Source organism: Misgurnus anguillicaudatus, chromosome 15 (assembly GCF_027580225.2).
Source record: "Misgurnus anguillicaudatus chromosome 15, ASM2758022v2, whole genome shotgun sequence".
NCBI classification, from domain to species: Eukaryota; Metazoa; Chordata; class Actinopteri; order Cypriniformes; family Cobitidae; genus Misgurnus; species Misgurnus anguillicaudatus.
Window position 1 is genome coordinate 24,027,542 of NC_073351.2, and position 12,098 is coordinate 24,039,639.

A 12,098-nucleotide genomic window follows, 5' to 3' on the forward strand; every position below is an offset into this window, starting at 1 on the left:
TGCTGCTGACAGGAGGTGAAATGCCCGGCGTTAATGTAATAAACTGTATCTGCGTTTGTGTGTGTGCGTGAGGTAGAACCAGAGGGATGCGGAGAAAAGGGCCGGGACAACCGAAGTAGCGCAGTGCTAAGTTTGTTCCGCCATGTGTTTGAGCCAAAACAGACATAATCAATCAATCTCAGCGTGTCAGTGCTTGTAGTTTTGGCTTCTCCCTTGGGGCAGTTCTCCCTGTCAGATCTTATCTTTTTCTCTCACCTTGGACCAGAGTCTAAGACAGGTATTGGAGTTTGAAGGAGAAAGTGGAGTCACGTGAGGTCATAACACGATCAGTACTGTTATTGAATAAACGATCGAGCGTTGTTTATTATATTACTCAAAGCTAATCTAATTGGTTCATGAGTTTAAATTTAGTTTTGAGTTTTTACGTTTGATCATTCTAGGCATTATTGATGTAGAGTTCATTGGTGCATCAGAACGATGACCAGGACCACACTGATTCTGCACCTGCAGATTTTGAAAACTTGTGCACGTCCATTGCCCTTTAAATGTTTGTTTATTACATATGTAGCCAAGGGTATCATGCAGCTGTTTGTTTTGAAGGTGCACCAGTAACAATTTTGACACACTTTAGTGCTCTCTAAAAGACATGAAAAAAACAAAGAAACAATTCATTATCTGATTTTCAGGTGTGTTAGTTTAAAGGTAGTTTGTTTGTTTATTTACTCTTAACACCATTCCAGCACCTATGGCTATATTCATAAACCTGAAAGCCAGAAGATGTATTTTATTATAAATTAATTAAGCAACTTCAGTGCCCGAAAACAGTCCCCTGCCATTGACAGTTACCAAGGGGACTACTTTCAGGCACTGCGCAACACCATTGCGCCTCCTGCAGCCATGTTACGGCAGCAAAGTCCTTGATTATTACGCCAGAATGAGAGTATAGTTCATAGCCATGTTTGCCTAGAAAATCGCAACTTTAAATTTGTCGTCAGTCTTAGTACACAATGTAATTACAGAAGAATCAAGTTTTAAATAGGAAAAATATCGAAACTCTGTGGTTATTTTAAGCGCGATGCTAATGGTCTAATCAGATTCAATGGATTATGCTAAGCTATGCTAAAAGTGGTGGCGCCGGACCTGGAGATCAGCTGAATGGATTCCAAAACTGTAAAAATCAAATGTTTAACTCTAGGGGAGTTGGAAAATTTGCATATATTTAAAAAGAGTGTAATGTCCCTTTAATGATCAAAAAGCCACTCTGAAATTATTTTATAATGATGTATAATGATGGCTAAATCCTAAGGATATTGATACATACACACAAGAAAATCACAACATCTGTTTTATATATTACAGACATCTATGTAAATACTGCATATCCCCAAGCAAATCACTCTTAACTGGTGAGACAGATTGAATCGCACATTTTAAGAGATGTGAAACCGAGGGCAATTATCAATGCAAAAACATCCAAAAGCAGCCTTATACATGAGTCTATCAACACACATGCACATACACATGGACACGCCAGATCACAGTGTGGTTTAAAATTTCTACATTGTGTCTATTTTTATCTGTATATACTATAAGCCTTGAGATATCAATAAGAATCATTTATTCACCCTGGAGATGAAAGTGATATTACTCAACAACACATTCAGTAATAACGTCTAGGATTTTCATAATGCAGTACCATAAGCTACCTACAGGAGGCGCATTTCTGTTTCGAGTAGACTTTTCCTGGCTTTCCAAAAAATGCTCTTGCTGGAACCGAGTGTGTTAACAATATGCTTCAAGAAGCATGTTTCTTGTTTATGATAAGCCTTGTAAAAAACCCACATATATTGTACCGTTCCCATCTCTCATCTGCCCTCTGGCTCAACCGCAATAAGAGTGTAAGAATATCTCACCTCTACCCATCACATCTTATGAACAGCTGAGCTTTCCCTCCCCACTACTTATATACAATCATAAACACACACGAAGATGCCAATAGATGTACGGTAGGAGTGAGAGATATAGAAGAATAAAGCAATTCAGACCAGAAGCTCAGATAAGAGGATCCAAAATAAGCTAAAAAGTGAAACATTTCTGTGCTTTTGGAACATTGACTGGCATTCAAATTAAAGGTGCATTGTGTAATTTTTAGAAGGATATCTTGACAGAAATGCAAAATAATATACAAAACTATATTATCTGTGGTGTATAAACACCTTTCATAATGAACCGTTATGTGTTTATTGCCTTAGAATGAGATGTTTTATCTACATACACCGAGAGTCCCTTTACATGGAAGTCGCCATTTTGTGCAGCCATGTTTCTACAGAAGCCCTTAACTGACCAACTTTTTCACTAAGTTGTCTCCAACAATGACATGTTTGTCTGGTGGTGGCTACTGTAGCTTCTCTATGTGTTTAAAAAGCAAGTGGACTGAGCTGTTGGTTGCAATTCGCAACCTCACCACTAGATGCCGCTAAAATTTACACACTGCACCTTTAAGGGAACTAACTGTTATACACACATAAGCACTTTTCAAGGACAACGTAAGGACAGATGGTGAATGGCACACAATCTTAAAGGTGGACCAAAAACCAGTAAAATCTTTAAACCTGGGGTTTAATGGTTATTCTAAAATGTCCATCCTTACTGCTATTTGTGAACTGGATCACTTTTCCTGTCTGCCCGCTGACCGAAGACTCAATTAAAGTTCAGAGCTCAGTGATGAACCGGGCCATCAGACTAGCTAATTAAACTACAGGCACTTACCATGGGAGTTAATGGCCTTCAATTATGAATGAAGGGCTGAAAGCTCAATCAGTGGGTTGAATGAAGACCTTGCTGGTCACCAAAGGCCACAACGTCCTCCCTGATCCTCACCACCTTTATGAAAAAAAGCTTTTACTTCACACAGAAAGAGCAGGACAGCATGACCACAGAAAGAGTGTGTATGGAGGTCAACAGCAACAAGACGCCTTGATTAAAATCAGGATAAACTCACCACTCAAATTTATACACACCACCTTTAAGTGGAAAAAGCTAAAAAAAGTCATTTTTTAACACTTTACTTAAAGGGATGTTCATAAGACTGACATGACAACTATATAATCATGACATGACACGTGTCATAAACATGAAGGACATTTTATGCACGTTTATGACAACTGTCATTATGGGCTCTATCATACACTCGGCGCATTGCAGCGCAATGCGTGACGCAAGTGTCTTTTGCTAGTTTCAACCCGGCGCAATGATAATTTTCATGTTTAGCACCACGTTGTTTAAATAGCAAATGCATTTGTGCCCAATTTTGCCCCCATGGGTGTTCTGGTCTGAAAACGAGGTGTGTTCAGGCGCATTGTTGGCGCGTTGCTATTTTGAGGCAACTAAAATAGACTACGCCATTGACCAACTAAAACCTGGTAGTCAATGGTGCAATAGTGTTTTTGTTATTTAATGAACGCATTAGTAATATGCACCTATACGCTTCGGCTCTTCACACGTTTGTAAATTCTTTATCTCTTATTTGTATTTTTAAAATACAAACCTTTTTTTTGCATATTTGCAAATTCTTTTTATGAGATTACAATGATTAGGATATCAATACATTTACAGCAATTAAAAGCCTGCTATTTTTACTTCTATGACTGAAAGAAAACGGCCTTTAAAGGTTATAATAAAAAAGAATGATTTTAATAAAAATGAAAACAATACATTTTTTAACATCATTCTTAAACTGGTGGTCTACTTCCTCCGCTTAGTTTTTCATTTTAAAATTACGCTTTCTAAATAGGGAATAGACATGGCGCCAGGCGCAACTTGCTTTTAAAGGGGATGAGAGCTGAGACTCTCATTGGTTTATTGCGCGTTATGCCCAAAACACAGCCATTACTCATTAGGAGAATAGGAACAACCCTTTTAGGCCGTGTGCTTGGCACATAAACAATTTTTCCAGTCGTTAAATTAGCAAAAGTAGAATCAGACACGCACGTTTAGACCGTGCGTCGTGAATTTTAGACAATGCGCTGAGATCGTTAAAATAGGGCACTAAGTGCCATTTTTAGGTGCCGTCTTTGTTACGACAACTTGACATTACCAAGAAAACATAATAACCACTTTTTACCAGTGATATAAATTGAATTTGTCATTAAAATGTCATTAAGTGTTAATACTCTGTCAAAAAGTTTTATAACAGCGTCATGAATATTTTTCTTGACCTCAACTACAGTGCTACAACTATAATTTGTCATTAAAATGTCATTAAGTGTTAATAGTCTGTTAAATAGTTTTATAACAGCCTCATGAATATTCTTCAGTTATATATAATGTTTTTTTAGGTTTCCTTTAGGTCTTTAAGAAATAAAATCAATCATCCAATAATAATAATGATAATTGATAAAATTATATTTTATTGCATTTGGAGACCTAAAATTCAATGAAAGCAGTACAATAATGGGTTAAGCCATGCAGCGTTGGGTCTATATCATTGGAAAACAGTCAATTACATTAAATTAATTAATTAAATGGTTTTGTTAGTTTTTTCTTCTATGTCAAAAAAAAATTCAGAACCCTCTGTGTGTATTGTGCACATACATCAGACATAGCATTAACACTTAAAGGAATAGTCTACTCATTTTCAATATTAAAATATGTTATTAGCTTAACTAAGAATTGTTGATACATCCCTCTATCATCTGTGTGCGTGCACGTAAGCGCTGGAGCGCGCTGCAACGCTTCGTCAGCATTTAGCTTAGCCCCATTCATTCAATGCTACCATTTAGAGATAAAGTTAGAAGTGACCAAACACATCAACGTTTTTCCTATTTAAGACGAGTAGTTATACGAGCAAGTTTGGTGGTACAAAATAAAACGTAGCGCTTTTCTAAGCGGATTTAAAAGAGGAACTATATTTTATGGCGTAATAGCACTTTTGGGAGTACTTCGACTAGCCTGAAAAGTCCGCTCCCCTTCTCACTCTCATAATGGGAGAGGGAGGGTGTTACTGCGCCGAGTCGAAGTACTCCCAAAAGTGCTATTACGCCATAAAATATAGTTCCTCTTTTAAATCCGCTAAGAAAAGCGCTACGTTTTATTTTGTACCACCAAACTTGCTCGTATAACTACTCGTCTTAAATAGAAAAAACGTTGATGTGTTTGGTCACTTCTAACTTTATCTCTGATTGGTACTGTACCAATGAATGAATGGGGCTAAGCTAAATGCTATCGCTTACGTGCACGCACACAGATGATAGAGGGATGTATCAACAATTCTTAGTTAAGGTAATAACATATTTTAATATTGAAAATGAGTAGACTATTCCTTTAATAACATTTTAATGACAAATTATATTTGTACCACTGTAGTTAAGGTCAAGAAAAATATCCATGATGCTGTTATAAAACTATTTGACAGAGTATTAACACTTAATGACATTTAAATTTAAAACGCTTGGTAGGTTTGTTAAGTTTGATAATTATTCTTATGTTTATGACATATTTATGACAAGTTATGATGTATTGGTTTATGTCAAGTTGTCATAACAAAGACATCTCAAACAATGTCATCTTCGTATTAAAAATTACATAACTGAACAGATGATACTGTTGTCATAAATGTGAATAAAATCTCCTATATGTTCATGACATGTGTCATATCATGATCATGAAGGTGTCATGTCAGTCTTATGAACACCCCTTTAAGTAAATTGTTACTGTCATGTTTACTTAAAATTTGACCTGTTTCGAATTGCCTGAGAGAGAGAGAGAGAGAGAGAGAGAGAGAGAGAGAGAGAGAGAGAGAGAGAGAGAGAGAGAGAGAGAGAGAGAGAGAGAGAGAGAGAGAGAGAGAGAGAGAGAGAGAGATGGATGGATGGATAGACCTGGTCTAAGGTCGGTTCCCTCATTAGAGAAGACCACCTACCACAACACAAACTGCAGAGCCCTTTAAAGAATACATCAAATGAAAGGGCTGTCCATCACTTTTTCTGAATCAAATGCCCCACATTGTGATGCCCCCTGTGTTTGACGATACACTATTGTGCCCAAACACACACACAAACTCTCACAGACAGCCCCTGAAAAACCATTTCATCCACAGACAGCATTCAATATGCCTGACTTGGCATTAAGCATTTTAAAGGTCACACAGCATTATGAGACATATTTATCAAAACATCTAATGCATGAATGCACACTAAAATGTTCAAAAAATAAAAGTTTCGGCAACACGTTGGAACATTGCAAATACCTCATATCCAATCTTATGTTAAGCTCTATCAGATTAAGGAAATGTATAGTTTTTTCATTTTCAAAATTATTGTGGTCTGTAGGAAAAAATGAATATTTCTATTTGAGACGCTAAGCAAAGGTTTAAGAAAAATGGAAATCCATTGGTAAATTGTGGCAGAAAATGACCCAACACGAACAGACTATAAAAACTCAAAACTAGCGCGATTGAGAACAAACAGACGCCTCACGAGAAGATTAACTTCACTCAAACTCAAACTCGCCCACAAGGAGGTAAAGAGAAGATGACAAGAAGAGAAGGGACGAGAGAGAAAAAATGCAAATGATCAGCATGTGGTTGAAGTGCTGAGCTAGGCTTTAATGACAAATGAACATTTAAATGAATGTCACCATGGAAGCCTTTTATATTCATGATAAATGAAAAATAAACGCTATTAAGTCCTGTATCATAATTGCTATTGTGCATCAATTGAATATGTGTTTTTCCCTTCGTGACATAACTCATGCAGTATGACAGTCAGTTGTGAGTAGAAAACTATTTAGTCTCAATCTAAAGTCCTCTTGTGTAATTGTATGTGTATGCAAATTCGCCTGGTCCCATGGGTGTATGTTTGATGTATCTGCCTGTGTTACATGCCATTTGATATCCTATGCACGCTGAGAGCAATGCATCTCGTTTTAATGTTTTTTTCGCCTTTGAACTTCACAGGTCTGTCGACTCCAATTTCCTCACAGTCAGGAGTAACAGGGCTTTACAAAAACACAGCACCTGTTGTTTGTTTGCCTTAAACAACAGCATGTAACGTCACAGACAAAACTGTGGCACGTTGCACCTTTCCATCACACCCTGATCTCTCTCTTTCGCTCCCTTCATAATTTGATTTAATATAACTATGATTGTGAAAGTCATATAAGCCTAAAATGGCTTTGTATTTTCCGGTGAACTATTACTTTAAAGGAAAAGTTCATTAAAAAAACAACATCTTGTCGCTTCAACCACTTATGCAGGGTTCACATCAGAAGCAGTAGAGCCGTCAAGCGCGAGTGATTTACATGTTAAGTCAATGCAAAGACGCGTTTAGGGGTCCTGCGGCCCGGTGCGAATGGTGTGGTAGGCATGCACGCGAATTGAGCATTGCCGCGGGAAACGCACAAGTGAAAAAAATCTGAACTTAGGCAGATTTCCGCACCGCTTTAACCAATCAGGACCTTGCTGTAGTAGTGATGCGATTACAGGAAGCGAGCGGAGTCTTAGCGGAGTCCCAGAAGCTCCTCCCATGAAGCGAATTTCCATATGAATGTCTCGAATTACTAGAATTTCACGCGTGAATGAAGCGAGTAAACTCAAAATGTTCAAGCGTCCAACTACACGTGAATAACGCGTTTTTGGAGCCTCTACCGCGGCTGGTGTGAATGCACCATTAGATCGTGCCATATTTGTTTTAAGAGCTCCAGTGGAAGAGGAAAGTTTTAAAATCAGTAGATAATGGCTTAAATTTTTGCTGGGCAAAGATTAATCGCGATTAATCGCATACAAAATAAAAGTGATTTTTTGCATAATATATGTGTGTGTACTGTGTTTAATTATTATGTATAATTAACCACACATAAATATATTAATTTCAGAATTTTTATTTATATAAAATTTTTCAAATTTATATATCATATAGAATATATAAAAATATAAATAAAAATATATATACACATGTAAATGTTTCTTAAATACATACATGAATGTGTGTGTATTTATACATAATAATTACACAAAAACACACAAAAAAAGTAAAATAAAAAACATTATCTTGTTGCTTCAAACACTTATGCAGGGTTCACATCAGACGCGGCAGAGGCGGCAAGTGCGAGTGATTTACATGTTAAGTCAATGCAAAGATGTGATTAGGCATCCTGCGCCGCGTTATGTGCGGTGCGAATGTCGCGTTCCGCGCAAATTGAGCGTTGCCACGAGAAACGCGCAAGTTGAAAAATCTGAACTTCAGCAAATTTCCGCGCTGCGTTAACCAATCAGAACCTTGCTGTAGTAGTGACATGATTACAGGAAGTGAGCAAAGTATCAGCGGAGTCGCAGAAGCCCCTCCCATGATGCACATTTCTGCGTGAATGTCTCGAAGGAATGACTAGAATTTCACGCTCGGCTTTCACGAGTGAATGAAGCGAAGCCACTCAAAATGTTTAAACGGCCAACTACTTTTGCTGCCTTTTGCCGGCTGGTGTGAATGCACCATTAGAAGGTGCCATATTTGTTTTTTGCTCCAGTGGAAGAGGAAAATTTTAAGTTTTCACTATCAGTATAATGGCTTGATTAGTGCTGGGTAAAGATGAATCACGATTTGTACGATCACGCATACAAAATAAAAGTTTATTTTAGTTATTTAGTTATTTTTTGCATAATATATGTGTGTGTACTCTGTGTAATTATTATGTATAATTAACCACACACACATACATATATTCATTTAAGAATTTTATATATATTTTATACATTTGTCAAATTTGTATATCATATAGAAATATATATATTTAAGCAATATCGCTCGAGTAGGAGTGTGATAGCTCTATATCATCACGGCTGTGATTAGGCCAGAGGCACGAGGCCGCAGGCAGAGTTCCGGAGGCAATCACAGCCGTGATGATATAGAGCTATATCACACGACTCCGAGAGCGATATTGCTTTTATACAACAGTTCGACGGCACACGTTTGAAAAACGAAAACTAGAAAACAACAACGGAGTTATTTTAAAAGCCTCTTTGTTTGAGAACTACTTCTTCCGCCACGGATTTGAGGGCGGCCAGAATGACAGGTAAAACTTTCGGCTGCTTTAAAGCTCATAACAACTCAATGGACGGAAAAGCCGTTTCTTTATATTACCGTTTCTTGGTCACAAAGTGTAGTTTTAAGATTAGTTCAGTCGAGAATGTATCTGTATTATATTTAAATCTGCAGTCGATTAGTAAAGATAGCGCCTGTTTGAACGTTTGCTTAGTGAGATTCGGTACGAATGAGAACCAAAGCATGAGCGGACGTCAGTGTTCACTCGCCCCGCTGACCACCGCCCTCTCTGGGCTACATCTCTGACAGGGATTCCCTGGCTCTCATGTTGGCCTTGTTTGTTTATGATCATCAAAATGAGATCAAATCAGCAGTATTTGGTGTCATGATCAAACTAGTACTTGTTTTTTTATTCATATTTAGTGTCTTTTGTGTTGTTATTGTTTTGGCGCGAGGTAAAAGTTAATAAAACTATACTTGTGTAACGTTACTATTGCTTTCTCATTTATTCTTAACGCGATACGAGCACTCGATTATTATTATTAAACTTTGTTCTTGTCAGTACTATACAAAACTGTTTTTTTTATAAGTGTCAGAGAGATGTTTTTTGCATGCTGCTTATAAATATACCAGTGGCGATATCTCATAACATGTTTTATTAGTCACGTCACGATAAAGTAAATGATCAATGTCCACATTTAAAAGCTGCAGGGCTTACCTGCAGTTCCACGGTGTTTTCGCGTTCTGATAAAAGATATAGCTCCAAAAAAAAACGAGTGTTTATATTCCTTTTTCCAAGTGTTAATCGTCCACACGATGTGACAAGACATTTCTCCCATTAACTTTAACGTAACATACAAGAGCGCTGATCTTTGACGGAATAATAACTTCTGAGGGGATTCACAGACTGATTTATGAGCTAGTAAACTAATGAGACACACGGAGAGTGATTCAAACAGCGCGTCTGTGTTTTTCCATTCAGAGATGAGCCTGCTTAGGACCTCCATTCACTAGGTGGCGGAATAATACGAAAGGTATAGCGGTTACAGTGCCATTATCAGCACAATATCGTATAGCTCTTAGCCAATCAGATTCGAGAACCAGAAATAACTGTTGTATAAATATATATATATATTTATATATATATATATATATATTAGGGCTGTCAAAATAAACGCGTTAATAACGCGTTAACGCAAATTCATTTTAACGGCACTAATTTTATTAACGCGCAATTAACGCAACACGCAATTTCTGTTTCAACCACAGCTGGATGAATTGAGACGCAGCAAGTGACCGGCGCTGCCTAGATGAGTCGGAGCTTTCCATGAAAATAAGAACATTAAGCTCTCGTCTAGCGAATCCAATGCTCTAAATGGTCATTAAACATTTAAAATGCACGTTTTCTGCACGTGCAATTTTCTTTATCTGCACGTTTTTTTGTGAGGTGTACCGTCCCAAATCCATATAAAGCAAAGATGCGTCTTCTTTCACTTTTTAGTTTCGTTTTTAAAGCATTCAGAAATTATAGAAAATAAACTGCAGGACTTTCTTGATGTTAAAATAATTATTAAAAGAGATAAAGTTCAGGATCTGATTGATGTTAAAAGAGTTATTAAGAGTGACAAGGCTCAAAAGCGATGTCTGACGCAGACGTCTGAAGCGCATGCACACACACGCGCGAGTGCGTGACCCTGATATATATAGACATCTAACACAAAATTACAGGTTTAAAAATATCTGTTTTGACGAGAGTTCACGCAGGTATGACCTATAATCTGTTGTATCTGAAGTGAATGTTTGGTTAACTGTTAAGGAAAGGTATCTGTTGTGTCATTATATTAAACCCTTGCATTATCCTACAGTATCTTAAAGTGGTCTGTCTCAATGTCAAAATTAAACAATAAAAGAAAAACATATATGTAACATATATTGATATTGTTTTTGCTCTGCATTAACAGGTATAGTTCTGTCATGCTTTGTCAGATTCCAACATTTGTTCCAATGGTTTTGAAGTTTTTTTTTTATAGAGAATGTTAAAATATAAACGACAAATTTCAATTTGCCAGCACAGGTCACAAATGATGCAGCAGCAAACAGAAATGGAGAAAGATCTTCTAAAGGCAAAAGCATTTATAAAACTATGGCTGATGGTTCTGTTGGAAATGTAAGCAGGTTGTTGTGGACATACATTTGCATATAGCATATATATTATCCAAATCCATGCTGATTAGAGCATTAAAAACTTGAAGGGTGTTACATTTAGGTAAATTTGGAACGGATAAAAATGTGCGATTAATTTGCGATTAATCGCGAGTTAACTCATGAAATCATGCGATTAATCGCGATTAAATATTTTAATCTATTGACAGCCCTAATATATATATATATATATATATATATATATATATATAAATGTTTCTTAAATACATAAATGAATATGTGTGTATTTATATATACATAATAATTACACACAGCACACATATATATATTATGCTAAAGAAACACTTTTATTTTGAATGCTATTAATCGCGATTCATCTTTGCCCAGCACTACTTAAAATGTATTATATATCATTATGTATACAATAATGTTGTGCTTACTGTTTCACTAAGGGAAGAAAATCATACAGATGTACTGTATTTCTTTAACCCCTAAAACTGTCCACAGTAACTTTCTTTGTTAACCATTAAGCATGAAACCCAAGTGTAAGAAACCCATTTAAGAAAACCATTATGCAGTTGCATACGTACTGAGACAAATTAGGTGTAGACTGCTTACCAATTGGACACTGGAGTGTGTTCCCGGCCGCCCCCTGCAGCAGACTGTGGTATCCCTATGGTAGGCTTTAAGGTTGGGAAGGTTATGGGGTGGTTGGCCTGGGCCGGGCATCAGGGGACAGCAGCCCACACACATACAATTAAATGAGTTTGCACTTGGCACTCGTTGCTTCTGCCCTAAACCTGTCTGTCCTGCTGATTTAATTTCCTCTCTTCTTCTGCAGTGAGCTTCTGCACTGCCCCTCTGTGACCGCGCCATTCACCTGCTGCAGAGAAGGAGAGG

The 12,098-nt window shown here is 37.1% G+C and overlaps 1 long non-coding RNA gene across 2 annotated transcripts in view; it reads right to left on the reverse strand.

The window, feature by feature from the left end:
- Positions 1–12,098, reverse strand: part of LOC129419438 (uncharacterized) — a 38,260-nt gene that overhangs the window by 18,560 nt on the left and 7,602 nt on the right. For both annotated transcript variants that reach the window (XR_008636518.2, XR_008636517.2), the window contains 2 exons: positions 11,817–12,081; positions 2,770–2,883 (listed from right to left, as the gene is read on the reverse strand). This is a non-coding gene — a long non-coding RNA (uncharacterized lncRNA). The remainder of the gene's footprint in view (positions 1–2,769; positions 2,884–11,816; positions 12,082–12,098) is intronic.